Source organism: Canis lupus, chromosome 26, assembly GCF_011100685.1.
Source record: "Canis lupus familiaris isolate Mischka breed German Shepherd chromosome 26, alternate assembly UU_Cfam_GSD_1.0, whole genome shotgun sequence".
Taxonomy (NCBI): Eukaryota; Metazoa; Chordata; class Mammalia; order Carnivora; family Canidae; genus Canis; species Canis lupus.
In genome coordinates, this window is record NC_049247.1 from 19,222,206 (window position 1) to 19,234,764 (window position 12,559).

Here is a 12,559-nt window from a genome sequence, read left to right on the forward strand (position 1 = left end):
ACTAGGGAGTTCAGGGACCTCTGTCCCCAGGAACCAGTTGCACTCCTGTCCCAGACCCCTCACACATCAGTGTTGTGAATCTCTGCATATCTCTAAATTCCAATGCCGTGAACTCTACAGTGTGGGTTACACACCACAGGGCTGACGTGGAGGTCACAGGAGATGACAAATATTCCTCAGGAGCAGTAATGCATCCTCCCCATGTAAGGGATAAGGAGTAAACCTCCACCCTCCCGGCTCTGTGGCCGTGCAAGCCCCCTCTCTGGAGGCAGCCACTACTTGAACACTTACAGAGCACTTAAAAAGTGACAATTATTTTCTTAGAGATTTCCCTGAATTTAATCATTTTTAGCACCATACTGTAATACGACACGGGAGGTTCTATTGAAGTTTTCATGGGATTGTGCAGAGAACCGAGGCACAGAGGGGTGGCATGACCTTCCCAGGTTCACGTGGCTTCTAGTAGGATCTGAGCCCCGGACTTGGGGCACTAGCCCCATGATCTCAGTCAGGAGCTCTGCTGACTCTCTGTGTTGCCTTGTGTGAGGAAAGGTGTTTCCCACGCAGTCTGTCAGCTGGGTGTTTTAAGTGTGCACCAAACTGCAAGATCCTGAAGCCCAGCTTTGATTCAGAGGGTGGACCAGAGATCAAAAACTTGAACTGTGAATAAGTTATTACTAGTTTAGCTGTGCTCTTCTGCTGGCGAGGTGTCAACAGCTCTCTTACTGTGAGCGCATTTCCAGAGTCTTAGCTGATGGATATGAAAAGAAAATTTATTCCTCATTTAAGATGATACGCACCTCACCCCCAACAGTGGGTCAGAACAATGGGCATCCTGCCGCACCTCAGGGTGCACCCCGCAAACGAGGCGATGGAAGGTACAGTGGAAATTAATTGTTAAGGAGACTCAAGAATCGTGACTGAAGTTGATTCAGTGTACCATATGTAGTGGAAAACGTTGAAAATGCTAAGCCATGTGCTTGTTTATTCCGTGTGTGAAAGTTCTAAGCCAGTGAGTAGTGCCTGTGACCATGGAAGTAAAGATGGGTTGACAAATCACTCAGCCTTGTTTGCATTTAATAGGAAACAGTATCTCAAGCTAATGTTTGGATATTAACTGGTTGCTGAACATTAATGAAAATAGATCTGTCCCTGAAACAAGGCAGCCAGATTCTTTTTAAATTAATAAACCAGTTTTTAAAGTTAATCTTTTCATTAATAAAATTATATAAATAAAGAAATTTGAATAGATAACAGAGAAAGTTCTTGTGTGCCCTCTTCCCCTCCCCCTGCCCCGTTTCCCATATTATTTACCTTTTACCTTCCTGTGCTCTAGTTGTTACTATCAGTGAACCGATATCGATGAATACTTGACATTAACGATCACTCTTTGTGTTGTGCATTTCTATGGGTTTTTGAAAAAATACGTAATGTCTGGTGTCAACCACCCAGAAGAGTCTCACTGCTCTAGTATTCCCCTGGTTTCACCTCTAGACCCTCCCTCCTGAAGCCCCTGATCTTTTTTACTGTCACTCTAGATTTGCCTTTTCCCGACTGCGATATAGTTGTAATCATGAACATTTCACGGTGACTTGACAGTCTTTCCCAGGAAGCCAAAAGGCTCTGTTCCTCATTTCTCTTCTGCTTCTCCCCTTTGTCTTCCTTCCTTCGTCCACCCAGGAGGATGACTCAGCAGCAGCCTAGTTCACAGTTCTTAACTAACCAGCTCTGTGACTCTCCCTCCCTGCCCAAGTCGACCACACCTGCCTGAATAAGTCCCTATGTGTCCTCCTAGACCCCCCGGAGGGCCTGTCTGAGGAGCTTCCTCATGACACGGCAGAGGAAGAGGCCCCATCTAATCCTAAGGTAAGGTCACCCATCTTTATCTGAGATGGATATGTCGCTTTGTCGGTTTTTCTCATGTTTGACTCAAGTCCTCTATGGAAAATCTGACAATGTATATTGTAGAGAGGATATGCAATTCTGATTGCAGGAGGGGTCTCGATTGTCTGTCTTAGCAACTGATGTGTGATCCTAGAGGGCACTCGAGGCCTTCTAGAGTGGCAGCATCAATTACAAACTGGATAATAGTGAGCATCTCACCGTGCAGCAATTTCTTGTCCATGGAAAACAATTTTGCAATTGCCAATCAAAATGGACCCGAGACATTTATTCTCCAGGGAAAGGTGGTGCCTTTTGGCATAAGGACATTTGCTCCATTGTTACTTTGGGGTTCCCCGTCTGGTTTTCTAGACTCACCCAGCGAACAAAAGCCCCGTGCAAGCAGTGTACAGTATGACCTGACTCTCACAACGTTTTCTTTTCCGTAACTGCAGGTGACCTCAAGACCCAGTGAAAATGGTACATGTTTTAGAATCATTTACTTACTGAGGTCAACTCCATAAGAAAGGAAAGTGGGGCTTTCTTGTTGGTTTTGGTCTGAAAGGTCACCCTTCCAGCTTCCTGCTGTGAATGAGGAACAAGAACCAATTTTCCAAGTAAGGGACCATGGCTGGTGCCACAGTCTCTTTAGGTGGTGTGGTTCTGTGTGCCTGGGCTTTAGGGGTGTCTCTGTGCGCGTCTCTGTGGTGTGAATGTGAGGTGTGCCCAATGCCTGTGGGGAAGAGCACATATTCCCCCAGTGGATACGTCCCATTTACACATCACAACTTGGTGTCACCCCTGCATACTTTGCATAGATTGTCTTGGTCACCCCTCACCACAGTTGTGCTGGGCATTGGTTTTCACTCCCCAACCCTCAGAAGGGGAAACTGAGGTGCAGAGATAAATGACGCAAGCTAAGGAGCTCCCTGGGGAAGAGCCAGCCCATGATCCCAGGAGTGTGGCCAATGCTCTGAACTACTGACCTGTGCTCATTACTTGCATAGGGTCACTAGTCATTGAGTGAGGGGGTCCCAGCATCTGTGAACGAACGTGAGGTCCCAGAGTCTCCAGAGCTCCCAGGCACTGCCGCCGTTAGAAGGCGGCCTCTGTGGTCACGCAGCCCTGGGCAGCCACAAGTGCGTGTAGCCCACTTTGGCATGGTCAGTGGCGTGAGCACAGGTGAAAGCCCTGTGCCTCTGTCAGTGCACGGATCCGGAGAGGCGCGAGGCCCCCTCGGCCAGTGTGGGTCAGCATCTGTCTGCTGGGCTTCCTCCTTAGCCTCCCGTCCAAAGCAGGTAAGAATCAGGGAGACACTTGAGTGTGTTTAATAGTATTATCACCACAACCCCTGGAAGCATCGGGTTCTGTGAGCTTCATAGCCTGGGACAGTGACAAACAGGACCTCGCTACCTGGCTTCATCATCAGCCTGGACCTGCACCTCCCTCCCCTTCTGCCTCCCTCCTTCGCCTCCTCCCCCCACCGAGGCGGTGGCCTGTGGTCCAGAGCAGCTCAGTCCCCATTAACCCATCACTGCCGTACACACCGGCCCTAGTCCATGTCAAGCAAACCACCAGTGACTGAGCTACCCTGTGTCCTCCTAGCTCCCCCGAGGGCCTAGCAGAGGAGCACCCAGGGGACGAGCTGAGTAAAAGACCCCATCGAATGCCAAGGTGAGCTCTCCTGCTTTTGTCTGAGATGCAAACCCTTTTTCTTGGTTTCTTTCTCTGTTTAAATTCAGTTGAATTCATGTGTGAAGATGTGGGCATGTGCATCACAGAGATATTTACAGAGGGTGGCAGTGGGGGATCAGGTCCCACCAGTGACACCTGTGTCCCACGGCCAACTGGGAATGGCAGCATGAGCTGGGGGGGGTATCCCTCAGCAGAAATCTCCCCTCATCGGAGGAAGAATTTCATGGCAACCGATGTGGATTGAGAGTATGTGATCCAGGAAAAGTTCACGCCCATTTCACCAGCATCCTCTCCGTGGGCCTGGGGAATCCGACCAGACGGGTCCTCGGCTGGTTTGCTAAAGTCGCCAACAGGACAGACGACTGTGCAGGCGATACACGGTGTGATCTGATCCGTGTGCTGTCTCCTGTCATTGCAGGTGGTCTCGGGAGTAAGTGACAACAGTACGTACTCTGGAGTCCCTCCCTTGTTGGGGAAAGATCTAGGTGCTAAGAGAAGCGAGTCTCCCCTGCTGGCTTTCCTCTGAAGTGCCACCGCCACCACCGATTCTGGGTTCCTGCTGGGAGCCCAGGCTGGGTAGGTGGGAAAGGAGGCTGACTCTCCAGGGAAAGAGCTGTGGCCATTTCTCCACAAGCACTTTTGTTCCCTTTGGGAGGTGAGGGTTTGCGTGCAGTGTGGCGGGCTGTTCTCTGGGGGAATCAGGTAGTGTGATTGTGTGAGTACGTGTGTGTATGTGTCTCCCTAGATCCAGGTCCCCTCCAACAACACAGTTGCCAGCATCAGCTTCTAAGTGACAATTCCCATCATCGTTGTTTCATGCAATTATCTGTGTTTCAAACTTGATTAAATTGTACACCAAGTACACCCCAATAAACTTGCGGGGAATCCCATCACCAGCTAGGAGAAGGTTCACAGGGTTCTAAGTGGACAAAACTGTGTTCCAGAATCACCGTTATGGGGTCAGGAACAACTTCAGATCTCACCTGTGAGCAGGTTGTTTCATTCCCTGCAGGGCAGGGGGATCAAGCATAACTAAGGAGCATAATGAGGAGCATTCCTCATTAGGAAAGGAGCCCTAATGTATCTAATAGGCTTCTGAGAAGAGAGAGGCTGGAGAGGGTGCTGAATTGCAGGGGGTTGCACAACCCGCGGATGGGGAGCTGACACTGAGACAAGGCCCTTCAGTCCCAGACCCCATGCACTGTCTCTCATGCCTCTCCCGCCCCGGAAAGACTTCTGAGCAGGGTTGAGGCTGGTCCACCGTCATGGCTGGTGTGGGCACTGTATGGACGTCTTCCTAAAAGCCTGGAGAGAGGGGCTTCCTTCCTGTTCCATCCTCTTCTCCATCTATCTGTATGACAAACCAGGCACTTTCCTTGGTGGAAATTGTAGAGAGGCAGAGAATGGAGTCAGGTCTCCTGCTCTCCCACCCAGAACATGTCAGTGGGCTAGAGCCAGGGCCAGGCCAGACACAAGGAGAGTTCCAGCCTGATCCACTGGGGCCAGAAGGGACCAGTTTTTATTTTTCTTCTGCTTCTGGGAGTCACCTGACAACCAGCCCTTGCCTACATGCTGTTGGCCCAGGGTTGTCTGGATTGCAGACACATTTAGACTGAAGGGATCTCACGCCATGTGGCCAGGGCAGCTGTAGGACATTCTAGTTGCCCAGGAGGTAAGAGGGGTGCAGACTCCAGTGCTTGGTGGGCTCAGCAGAGTGATGGGGGATGATCTCAGAGTAAAGGTGCTCCTTGCTGTTCTTTTATGGCCAGAGGACATCAATTGGAGAGTATCTTTGAAATGGTCTTAGAATTCTCAGACCCAAACTCTCATCTGTGTCTTTCTATTCAAGAGCCCTGATCCCGGGTGGTCACTGCTCATCCTCCAGAGCTCAGCTCTGAGCAGCCCCTGTACTAAAATCCCTGAGCCGGAATCCGGTTCTAGGTTGGAAAGGTCCCTGCTCAGCTTGTATGGGGTGTGGGGCCCCACACTAAACCGGGTACCTGCCCGGACTCTAATCTGGATCAGGAAGGAAAGGGTGAGCTTCAAAGAGAGTGAAGTGTCCCCTCTCTGTCTACTGATCTGACTACAACCAGCACATGTGTGTGGGGTCATGGTCCTCTCCCCTGCTTACAAGGGGCCCCTGCTGGGATTCCTCTAGGACCTGGGTGTGGACCTTCCTGTGTGAGTGTCCCCAGGGCCTCATGTAGCGCTTGTCATGTGGGCAGAAGCCAGGGACAACCTACAAATGAATGGTCAGATCAGATCAGCAAACACCTCTGGGGAACCCCCAGGGCAGGAAGGTCACATCTTCCTCACCTTTGGATCCCAGAGCTGGGCTATCCAGGGGGGGTAGCCACTCGCCAGACGTTTCTGCTTACGTTTAAGTTAGTTAAAGTCAATGAAGTTACACATTCCATCCCCCGTCATACCAGCCACATGTCAGGTGCCCAGTAGAGCATGTTTACAGCCCAGACCATTTCCGTGACCACAGACGGCTCTCCTGGGCAGCTGCTCGGAGCCTGCACAGGGGCTGCACCTGGACCCCACCTAACCCAGTGTGTGTCCATCAGAGCTGGGATCTCAGGTGGATCCGTGTGCAGGTGAGAGCTGTCATGATCCTGTGGAGATGGGGAAGTGCCAGGTGAAGGGGGAGCCTTTCTGTCACCGAAGGTTTGCAACTGTGGTCACTGCCCTGTTGAAGGGCTCTAGTTCCCAGAGCCCAGGAAGGATGAGGACCCAGAGGAAGAGCAGGTGATGCTGGGTGAGCGAGCCTGGCCTCAGCTGGAGTAGCAGCAACAGGGGAGCCCCTCTCTCTAATAACCTGCTGCTCATGCTTGTCTCTAAAGATTGTCTTGTCGACAGAAAGTACGATTCGAGCAGCGAGGACGAAGACGCCGCAGGTAGGGAACAGCTCTCAGGTGCGTCCCATGGGAGAGGGTCCCGGGAGCAGTCAGATTACACCTGCAGCTTGCAGACCCAGGAAGGGGCTATGAAATAAAGCAGAGAGAAAAAGGAAATGTGTGTTCTATTTATATTTTAATGATGTAAGAATAAGAGCTGTCATATCTATTGGCTTCAGGTGTACTGTTTGTAATCATCTTTTTCTTGCTTTGCTATTTAAGATTATCTTTCCCCGGACCCACTCTCTTCTGCTCTGCCTCTGCCAAGCAGCAAAACCTTGCTTATGTTTAGATCACGTGCCTTGGGAACTGAGCAGGGGAGTACTGGGTCGGGTTTGGGGTGACCCATGACAGCGGCGGTCTGGTGGGACGCACTGTGTCCCATACACCTGAATGGCAGACAGAGTGCTTCCGTGTGAGCCAGGGGCTGAGGATCTGGGACCCTCTCCCTCTGCAGCTTCGGGTCATGGAGCAGCACCAGCAGGGCCGCCCTCAGGTCTGCCTCTGGGTGATGGGTGCACCCGGGGCAGGCAGCACAGAGAATTTTCCCTCTCAGCCTCCTGCCCCTGCTCCTGGGTCCTGCTGCAGAAATGAGGTGGGAGACATGCCCTGGAGCACATTTCTCTCCTCCTCTCATCATCCACATCCCCAGTCCTGGGACCAGAATAAAACCTGCACTTGTCTCCACGTGAGAGAGGCCTGTGTGCAGCCACCCTGAGGCCCTCCCTGGCCGATGAGAATTCTAGAGGCCTCTGTGAAGGCTGCTGAGCTGGCCACACACACTCCCTCTCATGGTCCCACTGAGCTGGTCTCCTGGGACTGACCGAATCCAGGGGAGAGGCTCTGGCAGGGGGGCCAGGGTCTCTGCTCTAGTCTGATCCTGCTGCTCCAGCCACACAGTGATGGGCCTGCTCCCCACATCACGGTCATGGCCCCACCCTAGGACCCTCCCTCAGCCTCCCCAGGACCTCCCCCACCCAGTCCTCCCAGGTCTCAGGACAAAGGCTGCCAGGTACTGGTAGCTGTGGATTTCCCTCACTTCACCTATAGACTAAGGGATTTGGTCAAGTTCCATTACTTCTAATGTCATGTTCCCCTCTCTAAATGGCCAGAGGTGCCATGGGGATGATGGGGTTGGGTGAAGCTCAGTGTCTCCCGAGATCCTGAGGTCAGAGCAGGCACAGGCTGGTGACAGGGTGGGCAGAGCTGGTTTCCCTCTGCAAGAAGCCCAGCACAGCCATGAAGGTACCCCTGGATTTGGCAGGTTTCGTTAATTGATTGACTGATTGATCAGGGAGGGTGGTAACATACCCACGACCACTCCTCTCTGCTCTTCTGATACTGGACAGAAACACCAAGGTGTAGGCCAAATCAGAGAAGAGAAATGGGCAGGAATGAGGAGACAGGAAAGTGTTGGGGGCGGGCGGTGGAGAGGGAGGACAGGCAATGTCTCCAACACAAAGTCACAGGGACTATGACCGTCTCTTAGAGGGACAGGATGGACCAGGGGCTGCTTCTGGCCTCAGTTATGAAATCTGAGGGCTGGGAAGGGCCCAGAGACACGGTTCCCCTCCTCATCCCATTGGATCTCAGTCCTGGGGGGGTACTGCAGTGCTGAGGACAGAATGTGGTCTGGGGTCAGGGCCGTAACCCCAGGAACAGTGACCCAAGTCCTCCCTAGCCTCTGACTCGATCCTCTCTTTCCCAAGGCCACCTCATCACTGTCACTGCCCTGGTGCATGCTGAAGCCTGTCTTAAAGATCCTGAGGATTAGGACGCAGACCCCAGCCATCTGCATGTAATTTACTTCCTATTTCTGGCTTTTTTTCTTCTATTTGTTTCCTACCCATAAGCTCCCTCTGTGGCTCTTCCCTGTTCCCTCTGTGAATGATTGTCATCCTGAAGGACCCGATCCCATTCGGGCACAGGAGGTCCTTTCATCTCCGGTGTCTATAAAATCTCCCACCACTTGGCCTCATGGTTGCTGGGTTTGTTAGGGGGTAGGAGCTGGATTTTGACTCTTGGAATGTTAAAGGCCTCCCACATCCCTGGGCAGGGAAAAGAAGAAGAGAAACCAATGGAGGTGGTACTGGGGCCTTAGAGGGGCTGATAATAGTGAGAAAAACTCTTCTTCTTGAAGTAATTCCTCACGTATTCCTCCTCAGTTTTAGTAAAACCGAAACTGCGAGATTGCTCGAGGTCACCCATTACTATGGGTACCACAGAACCTGCAAGTATTCCTGGGACTGTGCTATTGGGTAGAATGCTATTTTGCCATCTGTGGAAGTATTTGCTTGAATATCCGACAAACTGGTAGGGTTAAGAATCACTTCCTCTTAATAAACTAGGGGTGGTGGAAGGGGAGGAGGGCGGGGGGTGGGGATGACTGGGTGGCGGGCACTGAGGGGGGCACTTGACGGGATGAGCACTGGGTGTTATTCTGTATGTTGGCAAATTGAACACCAATAAAAAATAAATTTATTATTAAAAATCTCCCACCACTGCCCCCCTCACCTGCTCTCCTGGCATCTCCTTGGCTCCTGACCTGGGTCTGCACCACTGAATGATACTGAGCAGCCCTGGGTGGTGGGTGGGGAGCAGGGCAGAAATTCAGAAGGGCTCTCCACCCTGCTGGAGGGGCCCCGGAAGCCTGGATCTGTCCTGGACACCCCCCAGTCTGTGCTCTCCTGCCCCAGGGGAGCTCTGGACTCAGATGATTGTTTTCTACTTTACAGCTACCCAAATCACACAATTTTAAAATAGTATTATTCCATCAGGAATCTGACTCCAAAAATCCTCTTGTCCTGGATTTAAGAGATTGAATCAAGAAAGAAAGATGAGAGAGAACAGGGAGAGGAAGCTGAGTGTAGAGAGGCAGGAGGAAGAGCAGAAGGCGAACAAGTGCTCTTCAGGGCACCAGAGACCCAGGTGTGCCCTGACCTTGCAGCGGGACATGAAGGTTAAGGCCAGTGCCGCAGGGAAGGAGACACCCCAGCCTTCTCCAGCGCTGGGTGTGCGAGGCTGAGTCCTCCACTGGCTCCTGAACGGGGGAGACAGGTCTGTAGGTGCCTGCAGGGCCCCCATGTGCGGGACTCCGGGGGTAGCAGATCGCTCTGTTCTTTGTGAAAGTGTCCCTGGAGGGTTGACGTCCTCAGGATCCCTGCAGGACCCAACCCGCCCGACTCTCAAGGTGAACAGGGAACACCTCCGCCAAGCCAGGTGCTGAGGTAGCACGGGGCGGGCTTGATGTCCCAGTTCAGGCTCCCGGGAAAAGTGAGGACAGAGGCCCGCGGGCTCCCTCTCACCCCAGCAGGGCCCCTCACCCGGCCCAGCTCCCCATCCCCATGGGCCCAGGGCAGCCAGCCCAGTAGGCGACATCGCAGCGGCCGAGCCCAGCTGGGAGTCGCCCAAGCCCCGGGGCCCCCCAGCCTCTGCGCACAGGGCCTGGGGCACCTCAAGCCAAGGTTCTGTAGACTTTTAAAATATATATGTATAAAAATCAAATGAAATACACACAAATGGAAAGAAACTCGGTACCATGCTCATTTGGGATATGGTAAGGAGGTAGAATGACAAATTGCTTATGTTTCTTTTATTTTCTACTTTTTAAAATTAATAAAATATAACTGCTTTCACTACGTTTTGGTTTTTCATTTTTAGTTTTTTTTTTAGGTTTCATCACATTTCAAATAACAGTGCCTTCTGTAGTCTTCATGCTGAAATACATTGAACCGTAAGACTAATTTGTTTTTATGACTTCAGCATAACCTTCTTTAAGTTGAAAGGCACAGGCAAGGCATTGGTGGAGAAGATTCTTAGGGGAGAAAGGGAAGCCCTCCAGGGAACTGTCCCCCTGGTGGTGTAGGTGTCACACGGGCCCCCTCATGTATGGGCTGAGGGCACGTCACCTCTCCTGCCCCATGTCCTCAGACCTCCTGCTCCTCACAGGCCCAGGGGTGGGACTCAGGCTTTTCATCCCAGAGTCTGGAGCCTCCCCTTCGGCCGCTCCAGTTCACTGTCCAGGGCACCCGGGGCTTGAGGGCTCCTGGCCCCAGGCCCAGGCTGTCTCTCTCCTGGAGGACACTTACAGACACACTCCTCAGATGGGTGACACCCTCAGCCTCAGAGCCACAAACAGACCCAGTGCCCCGCGGATCTGACTGCTGGGGACCTGCAGGCCCGAGGTCACCTTCCAGGACCTGAGGAGCCTTCTGGGTCCCGCACACCCCCCCCCCCAAGCAGTCCCCCTTCCTCTGTGCCTCTGCAGGGGTCGGGGGGGCAGAAAGCCCTGCACCCACTTGCACAGCAGATGCTGCTTAGAGACCCAGGAAGGAAGTGCCCTACAGGTGTCGGCTGGGATCTCAGAGCTCCTGGACTTGCAGAGTGTCTGGAAGCTTAAAGGGGACAGGAGGCCAAGGACCAAGGGCTCCCCACTGCTCCTCGGGCCCCAGCCAACTAAGTCAGTGCCAGCCTCCGAGTGTGTGTATCGTACAAATGCCACCTGAGTTGCAGAGAAACGTTTTATAGTTAATGCTGGAGGCTTTTACAGGAAGCAGAATTTATCTTCTGCTAGTTTGATCTTTAAAATATCTTTATGTAAAATGAAACACAAAAACAGAACAGCACTTGAAGCAAAGGAAGCAGTCGCTGAATTAATGTAGGTACTGCACTCTGGAGCAGTGGCTGTTCACTCTGCGAAAGCCAAATGCTTCCGAGAAGCTTCTCTCAGCCTCCGTGCCCTGCCCCAGGCCCCCACAGTGGAAACTCTCCCGCTTGCTCCACTACCTTCCCAGGGTGCTGCCACACTATTTTTGCACCAACTATGTGTAATCATTGTGCTTGGAATATTCATGGAGTAACTGATTTCATCCTTGTAACCTAATAAATTAGCAATGACTTTGACGTCCTTCTACAGGAGGCTGCCAGGGTGCTGGAGCCGCTCTGCATGTGGAAACTGGGTGTTGGCGGCAAGTGTGTTTATAAGAAACCATAAAACTGTACACTTAAGATGTGTGCACTGCATAATATGTAGCATAAGTAACAATTAAAAACAAGAGATATAAAAAAATACATTTTCACACAAAGCAAACTTCAAGCCTAGATGGCTTCCTCTGAATTCAACTGAATATTGAAGATGGAAATGCCAGTCTCCTACACAGTCTTCCAGGGAACAGACACAGAGGAACATCCCACACTGCTTTCATGGGATTAGGAGCATTTTGATGCTACCCCAGCATGGACACGACAGGAATGGGGGGGTCACAGGTCAACTCCTCTGGATCTAGATGTCAAAATCCAAAACCAAATATTAGCAGTGTAAATCTGGAGATTTAGAAAGGAAACTGGGATCTCACGGTGGGATTTCCATGGATGGATGTGGACAAGGTCCCTGGCCATTTGGGTGTTGCCTAGGGGAGTGGTGAGAAGGGATAGTGCCATCGGGTTGATGGAATGAACATTTGGTGACAGAGGGAAGGAGGGCCTGGGTGACTCTCAGAGTCCTGGGGGGTGGGTGTCATAGGCTATGGCTATGGAGGTGACCCTCTAGGAGAACATGAGACTCTCTCCGCTACCACTGTGGAGACTAAGAAGGATGAGGAGTCTGTAGAGACTCTGTCATATTGAGGAGGAGGAAAGATACCCACTCAGAGCCAGTGCAGTCCCTGCCTGCCCTCAGCCAGACCTTAGGCCAGGCTGCTCAGACAGGTGCTTAGATCAGTAAGTAAACAGCGGGGGACATGCCAGCTTCCTCCATTAAACCACCAAATACTAGCCCAGTTGATCACTGTCCTCATTAATCAGCACCAACTGTTCATCTAGAGTTGGTCGGTGAAGGCCAAGGTAACTCACTAGAGAGCTGTCATGTGGACAGTTGGCTTGGAAATGCCTGGACTCTGAGCCACGTGGGAGCCACACAGACCACTGGTCAGACCCCCAGGAGTTCATCTTGGGCAGCTATTGTGTGAAGATGCTGAGGGAGAAGGGACACAGATTGGAGCCCTTGACCTTTCAAGGAACTTCCTTTCAGAAAACCTCTGGGTGGAGGCTGAGTCAAGCATATGCCTTCTTTGGCACAAGCACCT

General features: G+C 51.9%; 1 long non-coding RNA gene across 1 annotated transcript; it reads left to right on the forward strand.

The window, feature by feature from the left end:
- Window positions 1-1,569: 1,569 nt before the first annotated feature.
- LOC119866191 lies at window positions 1,570-8,820 on the forward strand. Its single transcript, XR_005379300.1, has 3 exons — window positions 1,570-1,866; window positions 3,487-3,555; window positions 3,995-8,820. It is a non-coding gene; the product is annotated as an uncharacterized LOC119866191 (long non-coding RNA).
- Window positions 8,821-12,559: the final 3,739 nt, after the last annotated feature.